Here is an 18,017-nt window from a genome sequence, read left to right as displayed (position 1 = left end):
CTGTGGTGAATATGTGCCAGGAATAATTACTTCCTGCCCTCACTACAGCATTAGCAGGGGCTGCTGTCCAAGGCTGTGCTGTAATTAGATAATTAAGATCCTTCTGAGTGTTCCTTCTTGTTAAACAAGAATTTGTTAGACTTGCATGTGGCTGAGTCTTATCGGGTGGTGGCTTCTAATTAAAATCTACCTTTGTGCAGGTGGTGGAATTAGCACATGACTCTATTGTTCCACCTGTGTCTCATTGTACCACTGAGGGGTGCTTTACATTAGTCTTCTCCTTGGTTTAAGCAAGGAATTACTACTTGGCTGTTTACCACTGCCGCGTGCCATGACGCCATAATTATACACCACCTTGGTCAGCATTTCATGATATGGCACAGGGGAAACAAGTAGTTCACTTGTTTTCCTATCTAGAACAAAGTGTCCCTGGTGGATGTTTCCTGATGCACCAGACAAAGGAGTAGGCGCTGTCTGTGAAGTTCAGAGCAAAGGACTGTCTTCGAATATATTGTATTTGATTCAGCCCCACTCCTTCACTTGTTTTACAAAGATAAAAACCAATCACTCTTTCAGCTCTGATATTAGTGAGTAAGTTCTGAGAAGGTGTTTAGTTGTAGTAAATCATGGAATGGAACCATGCATTCATAAAACATTTTATGCATCTATACATGAATATTTCAAAATGGAACACAGACATCTACATTTCATTTTAATTTCATTGCAAATTTCCCTGTCAAGGAAGAAAGTTGAAATCTTCAAGCCAGCCCAAGACAATCTCCAGCTCCCATTCTTCCAAAGGGTTATGCTGACATCATATTAGCAGTTCCTTCCTTGCATTCTTCTAATGGTGTTTGAGACACCAGGCATGACTTCAGCCTAGACTCTCCATTGCCATCCAGGGAATTACACCAGGGATAAACCTGGCCCATTTTTGTCCTTGTCTAAATATCTCTTTCCATGGGATAAAGAGAGGTCTAAAAGCCATGAATGAAAATATCTGTGTGGGGGAAATGTTGCCATCAAAATCTCCCATGTATAAGGGGAAAGAGCTCAGGAAGATCTAGCAAAAACAGGTGTCTAGAGATGGGCCATAACAATGATTGGAGGCAAGGGAAGACTTCCATCCAACTGTGATTGCACTATAATAAAACCTAAGAAAGGACAGATTTAAAAGATTGTTTTTGTTGAGAGAGGAGAGGAGAACAAAAGGGGCAAGACAGAGGTAGAAAGGCTAATGAATGATGATAGCGGAGATCAATCAGCATCCTTGTTAACCCTTTTTATAATATAAGAACAAGGATATATCCAATGAAATTTGAAAGGCAACCACTTTAAATCTGATAAGAAATGTTTTTATATAATTAACCTGTGGAACTCATTGCCACAAGATACCACTGTGAGTATAAGGCTGTCTAAAAATAACAAGAACATCTGTAGTTAGGATAAAAAAATACAATGGACATGAACCCTCAACTCCTGGGAATAAGGAAGAAATTTACCAAGTGATCAAGTTTCTCTATAACTGACACTTATGGGGGTCTTGCACTTTCCATTGCAGCATCTGTTATTTACCATTACTTGTATTATTGTAGTACCTAATGGCCCTAGTTATAGGCCAGGACACCATTGCGCTAAGTACTGAACAAACCTCTGGTAGTGAACATTATAGACAGGATACTGGAGTAGGTGGACCGTCAGTCTAATCCAATAAGACAATTTCTTAATATGGGGAGAAAATATCACTTGATATTTTTAATTTTACAGGAGTAAAGTGAATGTCTCAGAGGAATTTATACATTACCTTGGCTCAGTGGTACAAGTAGATGATGGACACTTTGGTGATTATTTCAACAAAACTTAAAAAAATCATCTTAAATCATCTCTTCTTTAAAGTGCATAGCTTTGAAAGTGATTTAAGGGTTTCTGAACAACCCCAGAATCATTATAGAGCCTAAAAAAATAAAAGTGAATTATGGGTGAAGGATACTGGAAAAAAATGTGCAGGGTTTAGGTCACCAGCAAGTTTTTCAGTTTATTTCCTCTTTCATGCCTATCGTATCACAGGTTCTGGGATTTGTATTGATAATGACAGGGCAAGGAAAGACCAAGACAAAGCTGGTTTCCTTTTGCTGTTTTCATAAAGTGAGAGAAGTCTGCATGGTTGTCCAGATCAGACTATTCTCCCTGATTACTGAAGAAGCTGAAATATTGATGCTGTGGAATTTCACAGAGAGGACTCAGGTTACTAACTGAGAGAATGTTTGACCTATGATCTTTTCCCCTTTACCTGGAAGCTACTACTTACAATAAGTGAAAACGTTTTCTTCTCCCAGAATTGCCAGTCTTCCTCAAGGGACAATGGTCTTTGAAAAAGGACACGTTAGAAATCAGTGAGAATCTCCTGGGTTTTTTTTTTTTTTTTTTATGCAGACAATAGAGCAGAAGAAAATCTGGTTTTAAAAAGTGCAGAGTCTTTGTGATATCATGAGTATGAAAGCACATTACAAACCATGAGTACTAATGGACAGTGACTAGTCACTAAGTATAGTGGCCAAATGTGTCTCAGCAGTAGCTCCCACCGAAGAGTGGGGATGAGGAAAATTGTCCAGGGCACTAAAATGATCATCTGTTTTTCACAAATATGCCAAGGTCTTGTCTTGGCATGGAATCTTTAGCTCTACAACCCCTTCTAAATCTGTACTACAGTAACAGCATTTGAATATGATCCCAGCTTGTGATATGGAACTTTGAACTACAATTTGCCTCACGAACAAGAGATCTGTCAAGTGAGACTGATGGTATCAGATGAACCATCATGAGTTTCTGGGCATGAAGGAGGCTTGTATGTCTTTGGTTTTTGTTTTGTAGATTCTCAGAGTCCCACCTCATTCTTCAAATGCATTTTCCCACCAATACAACCCTCAAAGTAGAATTACAGGCGTTACATTTGCTGCATAGGTTAAAAAAGACAGCATGTATGTAACTTTTATGAGATCTATATTAAATAGTAATGTTATCTCTGTCACCATCATTTCAAGGTAAAGACTAGGAGAACTCAAGACTAGGAGTCTGAGAGGTGCTTTAATGATGGTCATATGTATCTTGAAAACAGCAAACATGTTTTTTGTCTTTTTAGGGTTTAAACTCTGTAGGCAGGGATGATGTCTTCCTAGGGGTTTATACAGCACTAGGCACAATGGGGTACTGGATCTTTACTGAGGCCTGTGGATTCTCCTGAACTGTAAATAAAAATGATAAACAACAATTCCTATTCCAGCTATAAATTATTTTTAGAAATAGAAAATTGTTGTATAGAATGGAATTTGCACTGAGGCTTAAGACATCTGCTAAATGTTTTGCTGTCTAAACTCACGTTACTTCAGTGAATCCGGACTGGGTGGTTCAAAGCTTAGTAAGACAGACACAGAGGGCCATGTCTTCAGCTAGTGACTTGAGTGGAGCTATGCCAGTTTACACCAGTTGAGGATTTGATCCCGCATCTTTCCTCTCTACCCATTCAAACGTAGAGCCACGCCATTAATGACACAAACCTGACTCCTTCCTTTACAATTTACATCGTTGCCTCTTTTGGTAATGCGCTGCTTAGGAGTCAGGCTTTTTGAGTATTTCGTGGAGCTGTTTTTGGGAGGCTGGTAATTATAATGGAGTTTAATGCATCTGAAAGCCAGCTTATATACATCATAGACCATTGTACCTGACAACAGGAACCCTTAGAAAGGGAATGGAGAGAACAGAGAGGCTCAGAAATTCTGGTCTCTGAGCTGGTCTGTCTTTGGAGATCAAAGCTGTGCCTGAACTTTCTAGAAAGACTCAGCTTTGCGACTATACATTAACTGGCCCCCTCTTTATTAATTCATATATCTAATCCATAGACCTGTTTCCATAACTGTAATATCCTAAATAAAGCTAGACTTGAGACTAAAGCACTACTCTGTCTCACTTTCCAACTCTTACACAGGGCCAGGTCCCGGGTCTGGCTGTACTGTGCTTGGTGCAGGCTCTCAAGTGGGTGTATGGGGGTGGGAAAGGAAGGAGGGGAAAGAACAGGTGCTTTATGTCACCTTTCTGCTTGTTGGCACAACTAGAGGACTGAGATGCTCTAAGTTATGACAAGGGCCAGTTAAGGGACCCCTAGGGGCCAACCCACCTGCCAGAGATAATTGGAATTCATCAGTGACTGACTCTATCCCTTCCCAGCCAGTCCCTCTCCCTACCCAGGAAGGCACCTGGTGGGAGAAGCAGGTGGTGGATAGCTGACTAAACTAGTTTAACATTGTTAGGAGACTCTCCAGCAGTCCTAGTAGCTGCCAGAGTGGCAAAGATGGAATGGAGTTTGGGACTAGCACCTGCTTCCAGGAGGCTTGTAAACCTTAGCTCTCTCTAAACGAGAAAGAAAAAATACAAAGGAAAGTCCAGTTCAAGCAAAAGTCCTGGCTCTAACATGCCCTATGCTACACTTCACTCTTTAGTCACAATGATTTCTGTTACAGCCCAACCTCCCCTTGTCTATTTAGGCGGTGAGTTCTTTGGAGCAGGGCCCTTTATCCTTATATTCTACAATGAGCCTAGTACACCACTGGCACTAAATAAATAATAATAGCAATACCTCATCTGAGGTGGGGAGGGGGAGAAAAGAGACCTCTGTGCCTCCTGCAATAAATAAATTAATCTATTTATATGGCTATAGATCTATTCTATCCCTATCCTATAAAACACACTGCATCTCAGGGTTAGTTTGAAATAAACCAGGGAGTCATTTGTCTAAAGGGTGTTGCTACTACAGCAAAGTGGAACATGTTTCTGCCTTTGCCTTCTCCAGCAGATATCACATTTCATTACTTTGATGAGACCAAGTGAATTCTTCCAGTTGTGTTAATTTGCCCACAAGCCCATCTGTCATGTTTGCAAGAAGCTTGTGTGACATTTTTTAGCCTTCTCTGTCCCTCCTGGTTTTGAGACCTAAAATAATAATTAGAGCACATCCCATTTTAGTGTATTGTTTCTGAAGAGTTGGCATGTGAAGAACAAGACCCTCTGTGGTAGCATAATATAACTTGCAGCTATGGCAACCTAGCAGGACCCTGAAGAGGCTTTCCCTCTGGTCACACGGGAAATCAGATGTGGAATGGGTGAACAGCAGCACGCTAGTACAAAGTGCATGGCTCTTTCCTCTCCAGGCTGAGTATGCTGAATGGCATATTTCTCTTTCTTGATAGAAAGGTCACTATGCAGAAGAGCCCTTTGGGGGATGGTAGTTGGAGGATGAGTCTTTGAATGACTTTGATCTCCCCAGCCAGCAGACCATGCAGTGGAATAAAAGGGGTGAGGGGAAATGCTGGTGTCTTCGTTGGCAACGCCTACTTTCCCATGTTGCCCAATCAGTATTCCTGCATGAAAAGGTATCAATGAGAGGTTTTTTCCAGATTTATTAGTACTTCCTTGGTGCTCTAGGTGCACGGTTTGTGAAGCACAAGGAGATCCCTAGGGAAAGGTGCTAAATGTAAATGGTCAGTCTCTGTGTGGGGCAATCACTGCCCAAATGCTCCCAATTTGTGTGTGTGTGTGTGTGTGTGTGTGTTTAATGCTAATGATATGTTTCATAGTGCATATGCAATTTTATAGAGACAGTCCCAATATTTGGGGCTTTGTCTTATGTAAGCGCCTATTACCCCCGGCCCCCTGTCCCGATTTTTCACATTTGCTATCTGATCACTTTACCTGGGTCAGACCAATCGTCTATCTAGCTCAGTATCCTGTCTTCTGACAGTGGCCAAAGCCAGGTGCTTCAGAGGGAATGAATAGAACAGGTAATCAACAAGTGATCCATCCCATCAGCCATTCCCAGCCTCTGACAAACAGCAATCTCTGCCTATCCCGGTTAATAGCCATTGATGGACCTATCGTTCATGAAATTATCTAGTTCTTTTTGAACTCTGTTATAGTCTTGGCCTTCACAACATCCTCTGGCAAGGAGTTCCACAGACTGACTGTGTGTTGTGTGAAGAAATACTTCCTTTTGTTCGTTTTAAACCTGCTGCCTATTAATTTCATTTGGTTAGCCCTAGTTTTTGTGTATTGAAAAGCAGTAAATAGCACTTCAATATTTACTTTCTCCACACCAGTCATGATATTATAGACCTCTCTCATATCCCCCCTTAGTCGTCTCTTTTCCAAGCTGAAAAGTCCCAGTCTCCTCATAAGGAAGCTTCTCCATACCCCTAATCATTAAGTTGGCCTCTTCTGTATCTTTTCCAATTCCAATATATATTTTTGAGATGGGGCAACCAGATCTGCACGCAGTATTCAGGATGTGGGCATACCATGGATTTATAAAGAGGCAATATGATATTTTCTATCTTATTATCTATCCCTTTCCTAATGATTCTTAACATTGTGTTAGCTTTTTTGACTGCCATTGCACATTGACTGGATGCTTTCAGAGAACTATCCACAAGGACTCGAAGATCTCTTTGTTGAGTGTTAACAGCTAATTTACTAATTTACATGCCATAATTTTATATGTATAGTTGGGATTATGTTTTCCAATGTGCATTACTTTGCATTTATCAACATTGAATTTCATCTGCCATTTTGTTGTCCAGTCACCCAGTTTTGTAAGATCCCTTTGTAGCGCTTCACAGTCTGCTTTGGACTTAACTATCTTGAGTAGTTTTGTATCTGCAAATTTTGCTACCTCACTGTTTACCCCTTTTTCCAGATAATTTATGAATATATTGAACAGTACTAGTCCAAATCCAGACCCCTGGAGGACACCACTATTTACATCTCTCCATTCTGAAAACTGACCATTTATTCCTACACTTTGTTTCCTATCTTTTAACCAATTATTGATCCAGGGGAGGACCTTCCCTCTTATCCCATGACAGCTTACTTTGCTTAAAAGCCTATGGTGAGCGACCTTGTCAAAGGCTTTCTGAAAATCCGAGTAGACTATATCCACTGGATCACCATTGTCCACACGCTTGTTGACACCCTCAAAGAATTATAGTAGATTGGTGAGGCATGATTTCCCTTTATAAAAACCATGTTGACCCTTCCCCAACAAATCGTATTTATCTATGTGTCTCATAATTTTATTCTTTACTATAGTTTCAACCAATTTGCCTGGTACTGAAGTTAGGCTTACTGGCCTGTAATTGCCACGATTGCTCTGGAGCCTTTTTAAAAAATTGGCATCACATTAGCTATCCTCCAGTCATCTGGTACAGAAGTTGATTGAAATGATAGGTTACATGCTGCAGTTAGTAGTTCTGTAATTTCACAATTTGAGCAATTCTGCAATTTGAGTTCCTTCAGAACTCTTGCGTAGTTACCATCTGGCCCTGGTGATTTATTAATGTTTAATTTATTAATTTCTTCCAAACCCTCCTCTAATTATACCTCAGTCTGGGACAGTTCCTCAGATTTGTCACCTACAAAGAATGGCTCAGGTTTGAGAATCTCTCTCACATCCTCAGCTGGGAAAACCAATGCAAAAAATTCATTTAGTTTCTCCGCAATATCCTTATCTTCCTTGAGTGCTCTTTCAGCATCTTGATCATCCAGTGACACTACTGGTTATTTAGCAGGCTTCCTGCTTGTGAGGTACTTACTTACTTTTTTTTTTGTTTTTTTTCTGTTATGTTTTGGGTCTTTGGCTAACTGTTCTTCAAGTTCTTTTTGGCCTTACTAAGTACATTTTTATACTTCACTTGCCAGAGTTTATGCTCCTTTTGTATTTTCCTTAACAGGATTTAATTTCCACTTTTTAAAGGATGCCTTCTTGCCTCTAACTGCTTCTTTTATTTTGTTGTTTAGCCATAATGTCACTGTTTTTTAATTTGGGGTATATATTTAAATTGAGCCTCTATTATGGTGTCTTTAAGAAGTTTCCATGCAGCTTGCAGGGATTCCACTTTTGGCACTGTACCTCTTAATTTCTATTTAACTAACTTATTTCTGTGTAGCTCCCCTTTCTGAAATTAAATGCTACTGTGGTGGGCTGCTTTGGTGTCCCCCCACCCACAGGGATTTTAAATTTTATTATGTTATGGTCACTATTACCAAGCACTTCAGCTATATTCATCTCTTGGACCAGATCCTGTGCTTCATTTAGGATTAAATCAAGAATTGCCTCTCCTCTTGTGGATTCCAGGTCTAGCTGCTCCAAGAAGCAGTCCTTCAAGGTGTCCAGAAACTTTATCTCTGCATCCTGCCTTGTCGTGACATGTACCCAGTCAATATGGGAATAGCTGAAATCCCCATTATGATTGAATTTTTTATTTTTATAGTCTCTCTACTCTCCCTGATCATTTCATAGTCACTATCACCATCCTGGTCAGGTGGTTGGTAGTATATCCTTACTGCTATATTCTTATTATTCAAGCATGGAATTAATATCCATAGAGATTCTATGGCACAGTTTTGTTCACTTAAGATTTTTATTTCATTTGACTCTGTTTTCTTTCACATATAGTGCCACTCCACCACCAGTACCTCTTCTGTCCTTCCAATATATTTGTACCCTGGTATTACTGTGTCCCATTGATTATCCTCAGTCCATCAAGTTTCTGTGATGCCTATTATATCAATATTCTCATTTATTATGAGGCACTCAAGTTCACCCACCTTAGTATTTAGACTTCTAGCATTTGTATATAAGCACTTAGAAAATTGTCACTTTTTAGTTGTCTGCCATTATGTGATGTACTGAATGGGATTCTTTTTCATTTGGCTGTTTCTTATCAGATCCTACCCATATTTTATCCTCTTCCATCCTCTCCTTCTTACTAGGATATAGAGAATCTCCATTAATAGATCCCCCCCAGGGATGTTTCTGTCCGAACCACATGCTCTTCCATACCTGTCAGCTTTCCCCCAGCCCTTAGTTTAAAAACTGCACTGTGACCTTTTTAATTTTATGTGACAGCAATCCGGTTCCATTTTGGTTTAGGTGGAGCCCATCCTTCCTGTATAGTATAGTTTATTTAAGTTTATTCATATTTTATTAAATCTTTTACAAATAATGAGAATCCTGCTTTTCTTCAATCAGCATTTTTGCAAAGGAAAAAAAAAGTTCAGTTATTGAAAAATCTATCTTAGTTGTTGCATCCCAATCTTTAACAAATGGTTCTTGTGCTCAGGACAGGTATGAATAGTACAAGGAGTCAAAGTAAGTATGCTAGGAGAGAGAAAATTATACACTGATTATTTTTAGGAGACATAAAAAATGTACTTTCAAAATATTTCCATCATGAGGATGACACCCATCAATGCGGAAAATAGTATCCTAGGAAAGAAAGCCAACAGGCTTTGAGAGCAATAGACGTGACTTATGGCCTTCATTGAAATATGCTTTTTTATAACAATCACTTTCCCTGTTTATATATCAGGAGAGAGATGGTTAGCATATGCTGGCTCAAACATGCTTCAGATTCAGTGCAAAATGATTGCACGCAGAGGAGTCTTACAGTGGACATAGAAGAATCTTAGACTGATTGAAGAAGTATCTCATGCTAAGCATGAAGAGGACTTAGAATGAACTTGGTACATCACAGACAGGCTTAGCCTGGCCATGGATATGTGTGAAATCAAGCATGAGGGGTCATTGGTTAAACATACACAGATTTTAAGCAGTGGATTAGAAGATCAGAATATAGAAATACTGAAGCAGGAGGAAATTATAAATAGCAACGTAAACTAGCTAACTGAGTCCAAAATCTTAAGTGCTTTAAATTTAGATCAGATGAAGAAGTATGCATCTTAACTCAGTCATACCTGTACAGATGATAATTTAGCTGTGGTGTGCTTCCATCCAGGGCAGTGTTGCAGATTTGTGACATGTCTTGCAAAATCAGGCGAGACAATGCCCATGATCATGCGGCCCAACACTCCCAATCCTCCTTTTACTCCTCCTTCATGGTGCATAAGCAAAACCTTTGGCATTTCCGAGAAATCTGGCACCTAAGGGTAAACCCAGGAATCTCCTTGAAACCAGTTGTGATGAACTAAAAATATTTGTATTATTTTTTTATGAATACAGTTCAGGCCTCCAGTGTTTATGGTGGGTTATTTGCTATGGAGTTAGATCAGAAGAGGTATTAGAGGAATCAAGCTGGAAAGGCAAAACAATGACACAGATAAGAGCGGAGAAGCTGTTTACTGGGAAGTACGCCCTACCTGGCCATATGTAGGATGGAATTTTTTTTTAACCCCCAAGGCTAAGTCTAGGATCAAAGAAGGATACTGCACCATGAAAGGATCCTGGGCCTAGAAAAGGGATGGGGTTTGAGTGAATTGCTTAGGGAGCGTTCCTGAGAGCTGACATGCATGCAAGGGGACACAGTATGTCTACCCTACAGTCACTGGGGGTGATTGTAGCTCATGTAGACATACTCAAGCTACTTCAGGTATAGGAGTAGTGAATCTGCAACGCACGCCCAACAGCACAGGCTGTTCAAGCCCACCCAGAAACCTGCTGAATTACTTGCTGGGCTAGTCTGCAGCGAAGTGTTCACTCCTCTGGTACCCAAACTAGCTAGATTAGATTGTCTACATGAGCTGCAATTGTACCTCTGATTGCCATGTAGACATACCCACAGGGAGAGAAAGACAAAAGCAGGACTCCATTTGCGTCTCCCAGCCCAGAGGTAGATCTTTGTTTTTACCTTGTGCTCTACGTGCTTTGTACCTGTGGGTGACTGACGAAACAATCCTTTGTTTTGAAGACGCTGTCTTTGAGTCGCTTTAATCGACTTGCTGGTCACAGTTCCCTGGAAGTGCCTTATAGGTGCCGACTGTGTTGGGCCCGCAATGTTAACACAGGGGGGAAATAAAGGACTGTCACCCAAAGATCCAGCCCTGAAGTGCTGGAACTATGTGATTGTACTAAGGAAGGAACTGAAATGGGTCTAAAGGGTAGTTCGCTCTATAACCATAATGCCAGCATGTATGTAATCACTAGATAGGTGAGGAGGGAAAGAGTGAACCCCAGTTTGAATCTCATGGGTTTTCTAAACTCTCTAATGCTGAAGAGAAACTGCTGCAGTGATTTCTAGTTTGAGAGGACATATCTTCTGCCGGCATTGCTATGCAGCACTTCCTATATCCTGAAAGGATTCCTCCCTGTGTGAAGAAGAGCTTGTTAAATAAGCAAGGTTCAGCTTTGCTTTAAACAACAAATGAAGTTGATTTAATGGATCTACTGAATGGCTAGGTACCTGTGTTATTTAAGAGTATTGGGATGTTAGAGACTTGAGTACTAAAAGCATTTCATTTTTATTTGAGCTGTTAATTGAAAATCAGTTGATTTGCGCTGTTCATTCAGCAACTCCTCTTCTTCCCCTTGTCTCTTCCTGCCTGCCCTCCCCCACATGGATACAATAACAGCTGTTAATGCAACATCCTGAACAACATGTTAGTAAAAACGTGGCATGGGGCCAAACTTTCACTTGTGGTTTATTGATTTAATTAACCATGGTCTTGCAAGTACTCTAGAAGTCTGATATCTTTGGTGAAGCTGAGAGAGAGAATCTAACATTTCATAGGCTGGATCCTCAGGCAGTCTTTAGGCACCAGCAGTAAAATTGGGGTCATGTGATTAACTTTGGCTACATAAAATCATGTTTTGGAGTCACATGATCAGCCACCTTGTGAGTTGCCTTCTTTTTCTCTTTTCTTTAATTGCTTTTCCCTCCCCCTTGCAATAACAGATTTTAACTGATGGACCAGGGAATAGGCTTATTAAAAAGCAGCTGATCTTTCACGGAAAAACTTTCTTAGAATGAATTTTTCCTTCCATATTGCATATTTCCATTATTCTTTTCTGTCTTTCTTTTACATACACAAACATTTGCATGAAAATAACAGCTTAGGAGCTGCTGAAAAGTGATGCTAAAGTTATTTTTTAAAATGAATGAATTGTATGATGACGTGCTGAAGGCTCCAAATAGTCGGGGCAAGCGGGGCGTTCATTAATAGATCTTAATTCTAAAAATCTTTCTGTTTGCCACCTCAGGATGTCATCCTGTCAGAGTTCATGAGCTGAGCAGTGTGAGGCCTGGTTTATACTCAAGTGGGATGCCTCCAACAAAAAGCAAGGGTGCTGCCAGAATTAGTGTTTGGTGACTTATTGTTGTCTTCCCTCTGAGTCACTGCTGAAATGAAGACCCATCATGATACTAGCAGGCACTGTTCTGTTGAAAAAATTATGTAGTATTTTGGATGAGAATTAAATAGAAGTCCTGACCTCTTGTGGTTATTAAATATGCCTTGGCATCTATTTGAAATAAATCCCATGGTACTTTTCACAGGAAGAGAGAAGCATTGGCTCCAGTATCCTGGACAAAATGCTTTATGGGCTGAGATTTTCAAAGCCACCTAGAGGATTCATTGGAGTACCTTAGGTGGTTTCAAAATGCTTAGCCCTGTTGTAATTACATTCCCAAATTCTACTGTGGGTAGATACATTTCACCTCTTTGTTTCCTCAAGAAGTTACAATGAGATTCTTTATTCTTTGCCACTTCTCTTCCTAAACTGATATCTAGTCTTTATATCTGTATGCCTTTACAGAGATCCTGTGATCCACCTCAGAGGGGACTGTGTTTTATTGGCGGGTAAAGCGATTCCTCTGTGTAGTTTGTAGTGGCTGTCAGGGTTACTGGTGCTACACTGTCATTTTTGGGTGTCTCCAAATAGGAAAGTGATTTTTTTTTTTTGGACTGTGTCCCTGCTATATCATTTGGCCTGCACACCGCAAAAGGACAGACCCACAGGATAGACAGTATCAATCAAACTCTCAAACATTTACTGGATAAGCAAAAACTAAAAATAAATTACAGGAGTGGCAACCAAACATTGCACATTAGTACATGGTGGATAGAAATAACAGCACTCTCAATAGACTATTTACATTTCCCAAATCCCAAATGGATGAATGACATTCATTTGTCCTGAACTGTTTTTCCCCAAATGGCACAGTCCCAGAGTCTCTGGGGGATCTGTTCAGAGAGTATTAGTCAAGCATGAAATTAGGAAAAGCTAGCCTTCTATATTTCAGGCTTTGTGGATGGGGTGTCTTAGAGAGAAGGTAAGGGAAACATACATGCATGTATTGTGAGTGACCATGTTTGCATCTATAAATGTGTATGTATATGTACATATAGGGGTAGGAGTGATGGACTGTGTGAGGTGATTTCAAGGAGAGCCACATACATGTAACTGCAAGCAGAATTTGGTCCTCCTACCTTGTGTATGTCTGTCTATCTTTGGGACTAGATAGGGTTAAATATATGCATTGTTATAATCCTTATAGAATCACCAGGCTCTTAGTCCATTGGAATTGAAAGCAGAGAGGACCCTGAAGAAGATTCACTCACAGAATAATACTTTCTTCCTAAATGGTGAAATATCAGTCAAGAAGCAAGGATTAATTCCCATAGTCCTTGAAGGGCAGGGCAAACTCTAGGCCAAACACTACTCCTGGAAATTAACTCTTTTACCATCCCATCCCAGCTTCTTCCAATGATTTTTGGTCCTGGGTCATCTATGCTGTGACCCACGTACAACCCCATTTCCCAACGCTGTTCTATTCATGGTCTGCTTGATTACGTTCATTTGCCTGTGGCTGGCTGAACTCTGCTCTGAGAAACACTTCAAAGGTAACAGTGGGCATTTTGAATAAAGTACACAACTACCAACTGAAGACTGTGTTCATTAAACTCTTATCTTCCAACTTTTGCTCCGAACTTTTCACCTCACACATGCCTTGCACCTGGTTATCTTCCAGGAATATCTTTATGTGATGGTTAAAAAAAATACATGCCATTTTGAAATTTCAGAAATGGTTTGGTTTGTGCTAGCGATAAAAAATAAACATACATGCACACACCCTACGGGTGCATTCTCAGTCACCCAGATCTTGCATTACTGGGGCAAAGAGCTCAGAAATCTGCGTATGTCTATTGTAGTGCCTGCTTCTTCATAAACTGCTCCGTGGTGGAGGGCTTGAGTTTCACCCAATCTGAACCTGCAGCAGAAGTGCTAAGAATTCAGCTATTACTGAGACACATTCACCAGAGAAGTAGAACTCAGCCATGACAATAGCATTCTAGTTCCTCTCCTGTTCTTTGGTACTATTTATTATAATTTTTATGAAGATTAAATGAAAAGGTGAAAGGAAGGGTGGGTGCAATTCCATTAGTTTTCTCTGCTCCAAAGGCACTTTTGCATGGTCCCATTTGCCTGCAGGCAATGATAAAGCTACTGATTAATTTTTAAAGGGGCTGTCTTTGAATCTAAGGAGGGCTGGAGCAGGAGGGGATATATTATTTAAGTGAGGAACTGTGTGTTTTCCACCACAGCAGCAGCTGTGGGATTGCTGGGCTGCACACACTGCAGCAGAGTCAAAGAGGAAAGTGCCCTGAGACAAGCATTACACTGTAATATATGCTTAAATAATCCATTTATTGCATCCTCTGATTGTAACTTTAACAAGGCACAGTTTTACAGCTAATATTCTGGAAAACCGTAATATTGTTAATGACAAGCTGAGAATCCAGCACTAAAATGAGACTCACCTGAGTTTCTTACCTCATCCATCAGAGGACTAAATAGATTTTCTACATAAAAATATGGATCACATGGTGCTAGTAAAAAGATGCAGCTGTAAATGTCCCAACTTAATCTCAACAGATAAAAGTTAGTATCCTAAGGAACAGAAATTCATGTGGCAAAATGCCTAACAATGATGCTTTTCATTGTGGATATATTTGTGGATAAGCTAATGGCATCTGTCAGGTGCTCCACTGAAGCTTAGTTTTCTATATGTTGTGTTCAGTTTTTCTAAGTTTTTCAGGTTTTCTAAGTAACTTTAGAAAAACAAAATTACAATTCTAAAAGGATTTCCGGTGGGTGAAAACCTGGCCTCACTGAAGTAAATGGCAAAATTTCCAGAATATGTTCCTATTTATTTTACTAATTTCAAAATATCTTTGAAATTGAAAAAAAAAAATTGACCATCTCTAGTTCCAAGGGAGAAAACACCTACATTTAAAACTCAATTACCAATGGATAAAGGTATCATATGAACACCCTATGTGATATGGAGAAGTGGCTCACTTTGTTTATGAAACATTCTATGGGAGAGGGGGATTGCATTTTTTTTAAGTCTTCATTTTGGAGCCAGAAAAATTGTTCAGATATTGTTGTCATCTTGATTATCATCAAAACCAAAAAAAGGAGGATGGCAGAATGTCACTGTTCCATTATCATTTCTCCAGAGTTGTTCTTCAGTGCAACAACTACTTAAAATCTTTTCAGTTTTGGTAAATGTTGTATTTCCCCCAGCAATCACAAAGAGAATCTGCTGAAAGAATGGGGCAATACACTTCTTAAAAAGCTGCCGATATCTCATGGGAAACTTTTACATTTAGAAAGAATTCTCCCCACATGTAGTTTATTTTCTGTGGTTCTTAAATTCACTTTAGTATACAGGAACATTTGCATGAAAATAGCATCTTAAGAGATTTTTATGGGTGACTTGTAACATATTTTTTAAATTTAATTGTGCTGAACATCCGAGGCTGCTGGGTTCAGAGGAGAATGCTGACTGCAAACATTTTCTTTTCACTTTAGGTCTCCTAACTGTCTGGGTGTCCAGCTGATATTCAGAATGCCACTCTGGATGCATTAACCTGGTGTCGTCATGACTCTCTTGAGCCAAGGAGCTGTCTTATTAAGGATAAGGCAAATGACTTTTTTTTAATGCTTTGATTATTTGGGAGTCTAAAAATATACTTATCCTTCCTCCCTATCTGCATGCACATTAAGAAGAGTAACAAGTCTTACACTTACTGATTATGAACTACCCTCACCCCTCTATCCTTTCACAAATACACCTTCTTGTACTTGCCCTTTCCTCAAAAGCTTGAAAAAACAAATAGACCTTGCTCTTCGCCTGAGGTTAGTAGACTGAGACTCCAGTGGACTGAGAAGGGAAAGCAAGTTCCAAACCAGGTGGCCCTATTTTTATATTTTATATAAATGCCCTTTCCCATAAGCCCCTGGTGTTTAAGGAATTCCAAGTACCTAAGCTGATCTGAACTGTAGAAGTATCAGCAAGGAGAGAGGTGATCTCCTAGGGTAGCTAGTCCCAAACCACTTAAGGCTTTATTAATTCAACATCTTAAATTGCAGCTGGAAATAAACTGGCAACCAACGCATATCACAACAGAGTTTTCATTCAGAAGATAGTGCCACACAAATGGGCTGCCATATTGTATACTGACTGTAATTTCTGAATGACTTTCAGGTATAGTCTCATGCAGAGTTCATGCCAATAATCTAATCTTGGGGTGACAGAGACGTGGTTCATATCCAAAAAGGCTGCTACTTGGTAGCCAAGCCTTCTTTGCCAAACCCATCTCACAAATGGCAAAGCCCCAACAAAGGAATCCAATTCTTCTGCTTGTTTTCCACCAGTGAATAAGTATTATTTCAGTCATGTTTGAGTTCAGTCTCAACCAGCTAGTCCTCAGCCAATCCACAGGCACTGGATAAATCATTCAGCTACACCAACTGGATGAGATGGAAATATAAAAATGAGCATTATTGTTAGATAGTCTATATTTCCTCACCGAATCCCATGTCAGAAACCAAACTTCTCCTAGCACCTCAGAACTTTCATGACAGACATGGATGAAACTGAAGAAGAGAAGACTATATTTGTTCCCCTAACCATGGCTCTGGTGCTCTGGAGATAGAAAGCTATGTCTAAACCTGATGGATCAGAAGGATTGATGTAATTTACTTTAACTTAGATTCCATCTAGACTTAGACAGCTCTGGATCAAGTCCTGTTACCAAATGTAAACAGCCTTCACTAATTGGGTTGTTCACTGTCCAGGCAGTTCTGCAGCCTGAAACTTTACAGACGCTGTGTTAGGCGAGAAGATACCTTTCTTCATCTCCACAGCCACAGGTTAAGATTTCAAACATGCTTTACATCATAGTCAGTAGACTCAGAACTAGCCTTCCATCGTGGTTGCTCCAGTCATTTTCCCTTCCCAGCCACCCATTGACCTTTAGGGGTCACACTATTAATGGCCATGGGCAAAACATGACGACAGTGTTCTACCAGCTCACATAGAATAACTAGTGCTGTAGCCACTCTTCCCTTGAGTCATCGGAAACTGAAGACACAATACTTATGCAAGCCACTGCCCTTCACTTTAAAATAAATAAATAAATAAATAAAAATTAAACATTGTAAAACTCCAACTTCTAGTAAACAATGGCATTTATCCGACCAGGCCCTCCCATCCCCCCATGCTGTTACCATAGTGCCTGCCAGGGCATTGCTTGGAACAGGAGCTGCCAGTCTATGACTTTGGGAGAATTGAAACCAACTAGAGAGAAAAATGACCTCTAGACTTCTGATATGTGATACTGTATTTTCCTATTGTTTTTTCAAAACTGTTTGTGCTTTACAGGGATAATCAATACTGACATGCCTATAAAATACGCAGATATAGAAGCAGGTTTGAGGTAGGGTAGTTGGGATGGGGTATACAAACATACTCCGGCCAGGAAAGGGTTAATGAGCTGCTGTGGACTCAGTCAGACCCACCCCACTACATCTGCAATGTGGCCATCCTTGGTGGGAGGAGTTAAAAGGGGAGAGCTCAGCTCAGTTGAGAGCTGGCTGGGAGGAAGAGCAGACCTCTGGCTCTCATTGAGAGAAGCCTGGCTGGGACCAGGAAGTGACAAAGACATTTGCCTCCCTCAGAGGAGGTCAGAATGATATTGGACTATTAGTTGATTTTGCTACCCGTGGCTTACCTGGTAGCGCTGAATAAGACAAATGCAGGTGGTGCCTCGCCTGAATGGGGTGACCACCATCTACAAACCTCTTTTTGTCTTTTGCACCTGACCGGTGACACAGCAGTGGTTTGCTGAGAGCCCAGGAGTGACTCAGTCACAGTATTATTATATAC

General features: G+C 40.2%; 1 protein-coding gene across 2 annotated transcripts in view; it reads left to right on the top strand.

Annotated features, from left to right (window-relative positions):
• Positions 1 to 16,236, top strand: part of SGPL1 (sphingosine-1-phosphate lyase 1) — an 85,032-nt gene extending 68,796 nt beyond the window's left edge. The window contains exon 15 of one of the 2 annotated variants that reach the window (XM_067552675.1): positions 15,659 to 16,236. The gene's annotated coding sequence lies outside the window, so the exon portion shown is untranslated. Of the gene's footprint in view, positions 1 to 12,040; positions 12,265 to 15,658 lie in introns of those variants that run through there. The other variant, XM_067552674.1, reaches the window with a different exon arrangement.
• Positions 16,237 to 18,017: the final 1,781 nt, after the last annotated feature.

The sequence above is a fragment of the Emydura macquarii genome, unplaced genomic scaffold (assembly GCF_026122565.2).
Source record: "Emydura macquarii macquarii isolate MOO-44397 ecotype Brisbane River unplaced genomic scaffold, CSIRO-AGI_Emac_v2 contig_1390, whole genome shotgun sequence".
Taxonomy (NCBI): Eukaryota; Metazoa; Chordata; order Testudines; family Chelidae; genus Emydura; species Emydura macquarii.
Note: the sequence above shows the minus strand (reverse complement) of the source record. Positions and strands in the feature narration are given on the sequence as shown.